This window comes from Cornus florida, unplaced genomic scaffold, assembly GCF_030987335.1.
Source record: "Cornus florida cultivar Cherokee Brave unplaced genomic scaffold, ASM3098733v1 CherokeeBrave_3.0.0_Hap2_Chr02, whole genome shotgun sequence".
NCBI classification, from domain to species: domain Eukaryota; kingdom Viridiplantae; phylum Streptophyta; class Magnoliopsida; order Cornales; family Cornaceae; genus Cornus; species Cornus florida.
The window spans coordinates 114,492,247-114,505,224 of NW_026775572.1; the positions used below are offsets into that span (position 1 = coordinate 114,492,247).

General features: G+C 38.6%; 2 pseudogenes; both read left to right on the top strand.

The window, feature by feature from the left end:
* The first annotated feature begins 5,024 nt into the window (after positions 1-5,024).
* Positions 5,025-5,123, top strand: LOC132297956 (small nucleolar RNA R71; annotated as a pseudogene).
* Positions 5,124-9,727: 4,604 nt separating this feature from the next.
* Positions 9,728-9,826, top strand: LOC132297797 (small nucleolar RNA R71; annotated as a pseudogene).
* The last annotated feature ends 3,152 nt before the right edge of the window (positions 9,827-12,978 follow it).

Here is a 12,978-nt window from a genome sequence, read left to right on the forward strand (position 1 = left end):
TCAGCTGCTGCTGGTGCGTCTGCCTCTACTGTCGCTGCGGCTGCTGCTATCTCCGCCTCCTCATCCTCCTCAGCTGCTATCACAGCATCCTCCCGAAGACTCTGGATAAGAGCATTGTAGCTCTTATTCCAATCCTAGTTCTTGAATGAACAGGTCCCAGACTCAGTACGCTCCTGTGGCTGGAAGGGATAGCGCTGGTTTCTCAAAATCTGTGTAATGAGATGGCCAAATGGAAGAAACTTAGCCCGTTTGGGCTTGGCCTAGCTGATGTGCTCTGCATAGAGCTTCATCATGACGCTCCATATCAGTGCTGGAATGGAAAACCAGCATCATATGTGGAAAGCATATAGAGCTGTTAGAAAGTCGCCGCGCCTCCGTATCTTGTGGTTGGCCATGAATACATTTCGGTATAGGACCGAATCAAAGAACCACAGGTCATCGGGCAGATAGGTGAGCGTAGCAAATGTGTCGCCCTTACTGTAATGGCCTGTAAGTGCCTCAGCCATAAATACATATGGTGCCTCGGTAAGATCTGGATAGTGTGTCCACAGTGATACGGATAGGATAGCCATCTATGGTAGTGTGCAGCTCCGCTAGATTACTTGGGGCAGGTCAGAGGTTCTGGAAGAACATCCGAACAAGCCTCGGGTAAACCGGGTATGTGATAGGGGCTAGAATAGCTGAAATACCCCTGCAGTCAATGTCATCGTATACAGGCCGGGTCAGACTATACCGGGAGAAGAAGTCTATATTGAAAACTGACTCTTGCGCCACTAAAAGGCGTGAGTATCTCGGCAATGGTTGGTTTAAAGCCTTGGCTAGCTGAGCTGGTGGTGGTGATGGAGATGGTATATGCTCAGCCTCAGCTTGAGGAGAAGATGATGAAGATGCAGAGGCTGAAGACTGTAGTCGTGAGTTGGCAGATGGAGACTGAGGTGGAGTAGGCTCTACTGGCTCCGTCTGAAAATGAGAGGGCTCTCCTGGCTCCTCTGTCCTCTGCCTGACTCTCCTCTGCGGGCCATGTTGTCGCTTGGCAGCTGTCTTTACTCTAGCCATGGCCTGTAAAAGAAAAGTAAACTTAAAAAGGAAGTCAGTGCCGGTGTAAAGAATTAAAGCACAGTTTATAGAATCATGTATGTCAAATGAGATAGACAAAATAGATAAGGAACATGAATCTATGCAAATGACAATGAATAAGTGACATGATGTGAAGCATGCTAGACAATGCAAGTACAAAATGCTTCCAATGTGGAAAACATAGGCATTGGGCATGTATGAGATAGCATGGAACACAAGAGATGATGATGAAGTGGGTGATGCAGGTCTGTGAAGTTCGATCGATCACCAAAAATGTGAGATCGATGTAAGTTCGATCGCTCTGGAATTAAGTTGGATTGAGTGAGATCGATCTCACTCAGATCGATCTGAGAAAAAGTTCGATCGATCGAACTGTGAGGTGAAATTCGAAAAGTCATAGATCTGTGACGTGGATGGCACGGGGGCACCCAAAACAAGTTTGTATGGCCCTCTACACAACAAATCAACACATATGGTCACTTCCCTTGGCCTGTGACCCCCAAAATCAAAAATCAAAAACAAAAATATAAAAAAATCGATATATACATATATACAGAGAGCTTCAAGGCTTCATCTATGGCAATAATCAACATCAATACATCATAGATCTAACATGAAAGCTTAAATTCATCAACTTGAAGCTTGAAATCACAAGAGGGATCTCGGATCTTACCTAAACCGAGAGATGAGTTGAGATGAAGATGACGATGAGTTCAGAGATCCGAGATGAGGGATAAGATGGAATTCACTAGAGGTCTCGCCGGAGTTGGGAGAGATGGGTGTGCAGCGGCAAGGGATGAAGATGGGTTTTTAGATCGATCTTTGAAATCGATCTTCTAACCCTAGGTTCGATTTTTAAAAACATTCCCCGTACCAGTTCGATCGATCGAACTGAATCCTCAGATCAATCGAATTAATATCGATCTCTCTTCATTAAATGACAAAATTATTTTTAAAATTTTTTAGATTTTTCTAAATTAAAAATAATTAAAAATTAAAACTATTTTTTGGATTTTGGAAAATTAAAATTTAAAATTTAAAAATTAAAAAATCAAAAATGCTTTTGGATTTTCTTTGGAAAATAAAAATAAATAGAAAATTAAAAATTGAAAATTGAAAAATTTTAAGTTTTTCAAAAATAAAATAAAAATAAAATAAACAGAAATATTTTTGTATTTTTGACAATTTTTTTTTTCTCTTTTTTTTCCTCTTTTTTTTTTTTTTTTTTTTAAATAAACAAAACAAAAGTCAAACTTAAAGTCAAAATGGTGAACCAAAGAACAGAGATTGATTTCTCCAAGATCGATCTTAGAAAGACTCAGATCGATCGAACAAGTAAAAATCTGCAGACATGTTCGAATGATGGGACAGAAAGGTGAAATATGCAGGTTGATGCAGGTTCAAAATTTTTCTAAGTGTTGGAACTGCAGATCGATCCAAGATGAATATGGATCGATCGAATAATTTACGATTGATCTGATAGAGAACTGAAATATGCAGGTTTTCTTCGATCAATTGGATAGAGAGGTGATTAGATACAGGTTGGATGCAGGTTGGATGTAGGTAAGAAGTTCGATCGATCGAACCTCCTTGGAGATCGATCGAACTGGAACAAAATGTCCATTTTCAGCATGAAAGTGCATGCAATTTTAATCACAAGTCCCAAAAACGCATATGAACCTAAAGCAAATATCTAGACTTCGCAAGAAATGAATTTTAAAATAGAAATAAGGGAGGAATAGGGTTGCGACACCCTATAAAATGCACTAGTCTTTAACGTCTCTAGCAAGACGTTGGGCTCTTTTAGCCAGGATCAAACATCTTGTAGTGCATCCCCTCCTTGATGGGGTGATAGGTACTTTGAACCCCACCCAACAAACAGTTCCCTAAAGAACTTGTTGGAGTTAGCTCAAAGGAACTTGTTGGCCCTTTTTCAATGCAATCTTTGGGCTTCCATGCCCTTTCAAAACAAGACTTTGAAATTATATTATTTAGTTTTAAGGTTGAAGATGAACTTTTTGAAAATTTGGTTGCACACAAAAACTCTATTCCTTCACATTCATGATCATGACATTTCTTTACAACATTCACTTCCTCGTGCTTGTCAAATGAATTGGGGGTTGGATTGAAAATATTCAACTTCACCTTCATGTGCCCAAATGAGATTTTCATTATCCCCGTCCTACAATTAATGTTGGCATTTGAGGTTGCCAAGAAAGGACGGCCAAAGGATAACGGGAATTTGGCTCTTAGGATTCGGGACCGGTTCCGTGTCAATGACAACGAAATCAACGGGAAAGAAGAATTTATCAATCTTGATCAGTACGTCCTCAATGATACCCCTAGGCTTTTTGATTGATTGGTCGGCAAGTTGCAAAACCACCAACGTCGGTTTCAAGTCTCCTAAGCCTAATTTGACATACATCGAGTATGGAAGAAGGTTAACACTTGCTCCTAGGTCTAAGAGAGCCCGATTGATGATATGGTCACCAATGACACAAGATGTAGTAGGTGAACCGGGGTCCTTAAACTTTGGAAGTGTGTTATGTTGCAAAATTGAGCTTACTTTAATCGGTTACGACCACTTTTCTAGGTGCTTGGCTTTTATTCTTCCTCTTTTGGGTGCATAAGTCTTTTAAAAACTTGGCATAAGCCGGAATTTGCTTAATTGCATCCAAAAGCGGAAGATTAACTTTCACTTGCCTAAACATATCTATAATTTTGTTTGTCTTGGCCTTTTGCTTGTTAATAGAAATGGATCCTTTTAAGGCATCCGGAAATGGAGCTTTTGGTTCAAAAACTTTTTCAGAATTTTTCTTTGAAGTCTCTTAAACACAAGAAGTTTTGAAATCATTTTGCAAATTTTTCTTTTCAAGATTACTTTTAAAATCACTTTTCAACACATCCTCATTTAAATGATTATGCATATGCAATGAATGAGGAATAGGATATGAAACGGGACGGGTGTCAACTTGTGGTTGCACCAGTTCACTCTCTTCATTGGACATGCCCACTTGGTTGTCCACAATTGTCCCACTTCTCAAGGTAGTTACTGCATTAAGGAATGAATCTCCACAACACATTGTTGCTTTGGTGGGGCATTCAAAGGCATTTTTCCTTTCTCTCTCGCATTTAGAGTGCTTGCTATTTGCCTTACTTGGGTTTCTAGCTTTGCAATGGATTGAGAGTGAGAATGAAGCAATTGTGTGTTCACTTCTAGAGTGCCCAAAGCAGTTAAAACTTTTTCTTCAAAAGTGGGGCTCCTAGAATTTACTTGAGAATATGTTTGATTGGGAAAATGAGAATTTGAGAATTGGTTTCCTTGTGATTGATATGACCTATATCCTTGGGATCATTGGCCTTGCATTGGAGGTGGAATTTACTTCCCTTGAAAACCACCTTGGGAAGGGTTTGAGCCCTCCTCTTGGCTTTTCCAAGAGAAATTCGGGTGATTCCTCCAACTAGGATTATAGTGATTGCCACAAGGATTGTTCCCTTGATTAACAAAAGCTGCATTAACTTGTTCATGATACTCACTTTGCACATGTTCATGGAGACAATTGGAAGTAGAATGTAAAACACTTGAACAAGTCATACATGTCTCATTAGATGCATGATGAGAATGGTTGGGAAAAGAAGATACTTGATTTGCCAAGTTTTAGTTGATCAAGAATTGATCAAACCTTTGAGATAAGGATTTCATCTCGGTAGCTATTTCAGTGGAATGGTTGACTTGATGTAAGCCGACACTCTTCCTTCCACTTGAATTTCTACCATTCTTCGAAGATAAAGTTCGATGCAAAGAATTTTCACTCATGCTCTCATAAAGACGCCACACGTCATCCTCATGCCTATCAATGTAAGAGCCACTCATGGAAGTATCAACCATGCCTTTATAATTGTCCGATAGACTTTCAAAGAAATATTGAACTAATTGCCATTGGGGCATGTCATGGTGTGGACACTTCCTAAGCAATTAATTGAATCGTTCCCATGCCTCATGAAATGTTTCCCCATCCCCATGTGAAAATTCCCTAATTGAAGTTCTCATGGCATTGGTCTTAGAAACCGGATAGTACTTCTTCAAGAACTCTTGTTGCATTTCTGCCCAAGAAGTTATTGAAAAAGGCCTAAGATTGTTGAACCAATATTTTTCCCTGTCTTTGAGGGTCAATGGAGAAAGTTTAAGCCTTAAGACCTCTTTTGGCATATCCGTGTATCTCACGGTGGAATATACTTTAAGAAACTCATCCAAATGCTTGTAAGGTTCTTCACTTGGAAGTCCATGATAATTAGGAAGCATTTGAATGGTTTATGGTTTGATTTCATAGTGGTGTGCTCTAAATGGTAGCAATTGAATACATGTTGGTGCATTTTATTCATTAGGCATATAGTGATCTCTTAAAGCAAGGGGAGGATTAGCAATTGGTGTTGCAACATGGGCACCTTGATTTCCTTGCACTATGGGAGGTTATGGAGCATACATGGGCCTTAGCATTCCCAATGGAACTTGGCCTTATTGTTATAGTTGGTGAATGAATGGCCTTGGCATGCCTAATGGTACTTGCATGTTATCATGATGCACATTGGGGTGGAGGATACCTTGTTGATTTATGTGACCAAGGTCCTTTATATGGTCTTCATTATGTACTTCCATTGTAGAAGTAGAATGATCAAAATTACCCCTTCCCCTAGGTGTACGAACAATGGCTTCAAGATTCAAATTAAGAGGGACACGAGTAGGATTTAATGATCTACGACCATGTATGCACAAGAAGACACAACAAGCAACAAGCAATGAACAAACACTTCACCTTCACAACAAATCAATCAACAACAAACTTCCTCCACATACAATTATCCTATACTCCCATGCTTTCAAAAATATGCAAAGAACAATAAAATGCCTCCACGCGGGCTCACAATTTATCTAAGAATTGAAATACAAGCCTCCACACGGGCCGATGATTTAACTAGAAGTTGAGTTAAGAAAGAGTTCACAAAGGGTCCATAGCACTTCAATTCATTTTCTAATTTTAGCTTTTGCAATTTTTTTTTTTTAATTTTAGCTTTTTCCTTGCTTTGCTTAGCTCCTTGCTTGGAATGCTCCTTTGCTTGCCTTCTTAGCTCAATGTACCTAGTTAAACAAGAATCAACACAATAAGTAACCAAAATAAAAATGAAAATAAAGTAAAAACACGATCAAAAGAGTACAAACTCCTAATTGATTCCACAAATACGACTTTGCCATCAATCAATCCCCGACAATGGCGCCAAAAAATTGGTGTGTCGTGGGACCAACGCTTGAAAAGTGTGCTAAGATGAGAGTGGCCAAGTTTTATATTTATAATTGCCACTACTACCTTTAATTACAAAATATAGATAGGGCGAGTAGGGATCGTCCCAAGGGATTGGTGGGTCGTATAAGGTTGTGGAATTGAGATTAGGGTTAGTAGGTTGAGTGATCAAAAGATTGGTTGGTGATTGAATTATATTAAGATGCAATTTAAACTAAAATAAACAATTAAATGCTATAGAGAGAGTAAAAGAGAGAGAGAGAGATCTTGGGGTTTAGAGGTCACCACTAAGTATAGCTTTTCTACAAATTTAATGAATGATTAATGAGGGGGAAAACATATATTGCAACAATAGTGTGTGTGTGTGGTTGTTTCAACAAGTATGGATGGCCAATTAAGTATATATTGTCTAAGCAACAAAGTGAAAAGCATAATATATCAAACTAAGTCATTAATCCTTCCCTTAAGCTCACAATCCAACACATCACAAGGTTAGAGACATATGCTACTTGCATTCAAAGTATGGAACATCAAACAACAAGCATGAATTGTCCTCCCATTTAACATCTAAACTACAACTACACTACAACTAAGCTAATGACATGAAATTAAACTAATTAAACTAAGAGAGAGGCACAATCCATCAAGAAATGAGTATGAACCATCAAATAAACCACAAGAGCATTCTATTAAGTACTATGTCTTGACAATCTCTAGATCCATAGCATCAACACACATAGACATGCATCAATAACACAAAATCTAGAGACAAACACATAAACATCTATTCTAGCATACATAGACATATGGATAGAATGAAATGATCAATTTGAAGCATTAAACCATACAAATCATTGAATAAACAAGATCTATGTATATAAAAATGTCAAAACATGTATCACAATACAAATCCCCTCAAAAATACATAAATCAAGATACAGAAAGCATGCTTAGGGCTAACTCTAGCCCCATGAGAATGTCTAGCCACTCATGGATGGCATCCTCCAACCCTCAAGGGCTAACTCTAGGGAAGAAATTGCTCCTCTTCTTGGTGGATGGAAGAACTCCAAGCTTGTGTCTCTAGCCTCCTCCCTTCTTTGCTTCCTCACTAAGAATATGGAAATTGTATCAAAAGTCTTTCTATCTAGCCTCTCTTCAAAAATGCGCCTCTTAATCTTTATATAGGTAGGTTAAAATGTCACCCTAATGGTCTGGGCTCGCACTCTAACATTCCTCCAATGATTGGCTATGAGACAACTTTCAATGAGCTGGATTTTTGTCTTTTCTCGCACTTGGGGAAGTTCTATCAGTCGAACCTTGTCTGAGATCGATCGAACATGGCTGAGATCTATCGCACTAAGGCTAGATCAATCCACCATGGCAGTGCCTTTTTGGATAAAGACAAATCTGAGATATTTTAGAGATATTTTTGGGAAAGAGATAAAAGTGGTAGGTGTGGTGGTACAATTGGATAAGATGGAATCTTTTCGATCGATCGAAAGAATGTTGGATCGATCGAACTTTGTGGGATCTTTGGATAAGGACAAAATAGCTTGGGTCCATCTTGAAGTGTTAAAATCGATCAATGTTGGATCGATCGAAGATATTCCATGATCGATCGAACTTGCTGAATTTCCACCATTTGCTTCCTTTTGCTCCCACTTTGCTCATTTCTTTGATTCATCTCAAGATTGCTTCAATTATGCTCTTATTTAGCTGAGTTAGCTTATTTTGGGGATAAGTACCTGAAAATGAAAATAACACGAAATCAATCTAAAGCGGGAAAATAAGAAAGATAAAGGTTCTATAATACCTAAGCTTAAGGGGTTTAAATGCGCACTTTTCAGCGTGCATCAGTTAACACTTGCTCCTAGGTTTAAGAGAGCCCGATTGACGATATGGTCTCCAATGACACAAGATGTAGTAGGTGAACCGGGGTCCTTAAACTTTGGAAGAGTGTTATGTTGTAAAATTGAGCTCACTTGCTCGGTTAAGACCATTTTCCTAGTAGCTTGGCTTTTGTTCTTCCTCTTTTGGGTGTATAAGTCTTTCAAGAATTTGGCATAAGTCGGAATTTGCTTAATTACATCCAAAAGTGGAAGATTGACTTTCACTTGCCTAAACACTTCAATAATTTCATTGGTCTTTGTCTTTTACTTGTCAATTGAAATGGATCCTTTTAAGGTATCCAGAAATGGAGCTTTTGGTTCAAAAACTTTTTCAGAATTTTTCTTTGAAGTCTTTTCAACACAAGAAGTTTTGAAATCATTTTGCAAATTTTTCTTTTCAAGATCACTTTTAAAACCACTTTTCAACACATTCTCATTTGAAAGATCATGCATATGCAATGGAGGAGGAATATGATGTGACACGGGATGGGAGTCAACTTGTGGTTGCACTGGTTCACTCTCTTCATTGGACATGCCCATTTGGTTGTCCACAATCTTCCCACTTCTCAAGGAAGTTACCTCATTGACTTGCTTAATTGTGTGACCTTCCGATGAGGAATGAGTCTCCACAACACATTGTTGCTTTGGTGGGGCATTCATAGGCATTTTCCCCTTCTCTCTTGCATTTAAAGTGCTTGCTATTTGCCCCACTTGGGTTTCTAGCTTTGCAATAGATTGAGAGTGAGAATGAAGCAATTGAGTGTTCGCCTCTAGAGTGCCCAAAGCAGTTAAAACTTTTTTTTCAAAAGCAGGGCTCTTAAAATTTTCTTGAGAATATGATTGATTTGGCAAATGAGAATTAGAGAATTGGTTTCCTTATGATTGATATGACCTATATCCTTTGGATCCTTGGCCTTGTGTTGGAGGTGGAATGTACTTTCCTTGAAAACTACCTTGGGAAGGGTTTGAGCCTTCCCCTTGGTTTCTCCAAGAGAAATTCGGGTGATTCCTCCAACTTGAATTATAGTGATTGCCATAAGGATTGTTCCCTTGATTAACAAAAAATACATTGACTTGTTCATGATGCTCACTTTGCACATGTCCATGGGGATAATTGGAAGTAGAATGTAAGACACTCGAACAAGTCATACATGATTCATTGGATGCAGGATGGGAATGGTTAGGGAAGGAAGATACTTGATTTGCCGAGTTTTGGTTGATCAAGAATTGATCAAACCTTTGAGATAAAGATTTCATCTCAGCGGCTATTTCAATGGAATGGTCGACTTGATGTAAGCTAACACTCTTCCTTCCACTTGAATTCCTACCATTCCTAGAAGATAAAGATGCCACACGTCATCCTTATGCCTATCAATGTAAGAGCCACCCATGGAAGCATCAACCATGCCTTTAAAATTGTCCGATAGACTTTCAATGAAATATTGAACTAATTGCCATTTGGGCATGTCATGATGTGGACACTTCCTAAGCAATTCATTGAATTGTTCCCATGCCTCATGAAATGTTTCCCCATCCCCATATGAAAATTTCTTAATTGAAGTTCTCATGGCATTGGTCTTAAAAACCGGATAGTACTTCTTTAAGAACTCTTGTTGCATTTCTACCCAAGAAGTTATTAAAAAAGGCCTAAGATTGTTGAACCAATATTTTGCCTTGTCTTTGAGGGTGAATGAAAAAATTTTAAGCCTTAAGACCTCTTCCGGCATGTCCGTGTACCTCACGGTGGAACATACTTCAAGAAACTCATCCAAATGCTTGTAAGGTTCTTCACTTGGAAGTCCGTGATAGTTAGGAAGCATTTGAATGGTTTGTGGTTTGATTTCATAGTGGTGTGCTCTAAATGGTGGCAATTGAATGTATGTAGGTGCATTATATTCATTAGGCACATAGTGATCTCTTAAAGCAAGGGGAGGGTTAACAATTGGAGGTGCAACATGGGCACCTTGATTGCCTTGAACTATGGGAGGTTGTGTGGCAAACATTGGCCTAGGCATTCCCAATGGAACTTGGTCTTGTTGTTGTGGTGGGTGAATAAATGGCCTCGACATGCCTAAAGGTACTTGCATGTTATCATAATGCACATTGGGGTGGAGGATACCTTGTTGGTCAATGTGACCAAGGTCCTCCACATGGTCCTCATTATGTACTTCCATTGTAGAAGTAGAATGATTAAAATTACTTCTTCCCTTAGGAGTATGAATAATGGATTCTAAATTCAAATTAAGAGGGACAAGAGTAGGATTTAATGACCTATGATCATGCATGCACAACAAGACACAACATGCAACAAGCAATCAACAATCACTTCACCTTCGCAACAATTCAATTAACAACAAACTTCCTCCACATACAATGATCCCATACTCCCATGCTATCAACAATATGCAAAGAACAATAAAATTGCCTCCACGCGGGCTCACGATTCATCTAAGAATTGAAATACAAGCCTCCACACGGGCCGACGATTTAACTAGAGATTGAGTTAAGAAAGAGCTCACAAATGGTCCTTTAGCACTTCAATTCATTTTTCCAATTTTAGCTTTGCAAAATTTTTTAGATTATTAGCATTTTCCTTGCTTTGCTTAGCTCCTTGCTTGGAATGCTCCTTTGCTCACCTTCTTAGCTCAATGTACCTAGTTAAACAAGAACCAACACAATAAGTAACTAAAATGAAAATGAAAATAAAGTAAAGACACGATCAAAAGAGTACTAATTCCTAATTGATTCCACAAATACGACGTTGCCTTCATTCAATCCCCGGCAATGGCGCTAAAAACTTGGTGGTTCGTCGTCCTATCACATAGTTTGGAAGGTGCATTAAGGTGAGGGCCAAGTTTTACATTTATAATTGCTACTACTACCTTTCACTAAAATATAGTTAGGGCGAGTAAGGATCGTGTAACGACTCGGGTTTTTATTCAACCCGGTGGGTAAGTGATGAACCGAGGATTGACCCGTTATCGGATCCAGATGCGGAAGCAAAAGATGAAACCATTGTCCTTTGAGATATTAATCATCCCTAAGACCACAATGTGACCTTCCATGAGGTCACGGAAGTTAAAGAGAACAAAAGAGAAAACTAGAGTTAAAACGGGCTAAATCCGTCAATTAAGGGCAAAGTGGTCAATTCACAATCAAAAGGAGAAAATTGACTCTAAACAAGTCAAAAAAGGTGAATAAAACATAATCTAATCATTTCATAACATTCCAAGAGGTTCCAAGAACATTGGATAAGAATTCCCGCAAAACACCCTTTCCCGGTTTAAGCAAAAATTGAACCTACTGCACTAAAACCTGAATAACTACCATTTTGTTTTGAATCTGAGGATGAAATTGGTACCATTGGAAAGCAGACTCAAAATCATTGAGTTTAGGCTCAAGAATCACCCCATTTGGGTTAGCAATGAAGAAGTTATGACCCTTTGAAGTTGGAAGATCAGTGCTGAAACTCAACAGAAGCTGTACTCGGGTTCTAGCTATTTCGGTCAACCAAAATAGAGTTTCGGACGACCAAAATGAACAAAATTTATGCTTTAATCATGAATCTAAAGTTTGGTTGTTTCGGTAGACTGAAATAGAGTTTCGGTCGACCGAAATAGCCCTAAACAATATTTTTGGCTACTGGAAAGTGATGTTTTTAGTGCAATGACAATTCCAATTGTCATCGGTCGACCGAAATGGAGTTTCGGTCAACCAAAACACCTCGAAAAGCTGCTATAAGGCCTGTTATTGGCATGAGGTGCTAAGGTTCAACCCATGCCTTAAATCCTATGATGATTTGGTTCAAAAATGAGTGTTTAAGACTAATTTTCAATGAGATTTTGAGTATGTAAACATGCCAACAACCTTGAAATGAATAAATGAGTACAAAACATTGGCTCATGGCCTCATACACATCATTTACATGAATCTCACACGCTAAACCTCCAAAGTTGGTTAGAATATGCTTTCTAAGCAAACTATGGCACCAAATGAATATTAGTGCTAAAATAAACTTGTGTGGCCTTTGGTCTTATTACAAACACATCCAAAGAGTATCAAAAGGTGCACTTAAGTGCATATTACATAGTTTGAACAACAAATACATGTTTTGACATAATAAGCAAAATGGAAAAAGATATGCTAACAAGTGCATATTCTAACTTAGCAAAAATACTCCAAGTAGTCTAGCAAGTCTGAGATTGTTGTGCATCCCACAATCTGGCTTCTTTACTTGAAAAACACCCTGTAACTTCGGAGTGAGTAAACAAGTTTACTCGTAGAGAAATGAGCATGCTGATAAGCGCTGAATACTGTATATTCAGGCGCCCTAAATTACATTAACAAAGTCCATTAATTGATTATTTTATGTAGATTAACTCCATTTGCATGTTTTTGTGCATTTTCAGGTTAAAGTGCAAAAAGGAAGCAAAAATGATGCCTTGTGGAATTATGAACAAAAAGGGTGCCAATTCTGAATTTCTGGCAGCGGTAGAACCTGACTTTTGTCTCCATTTTCGACCTAGAAAACTCAAGAACTGGACTTCCATCATAACATCAAAGATTTAGAGCTCTGAATCAGCTTACCAAATCTTCAAGCGGTTTGTCATTCGGAGTTCGGAACAGAGAGTTATGATCTTCTTAACAGAGGTGCGCAGAACTGCCTGGCAGCACTGAAGTACTGCCTTTCGCCCCATTTTCGACCAACCAGACTT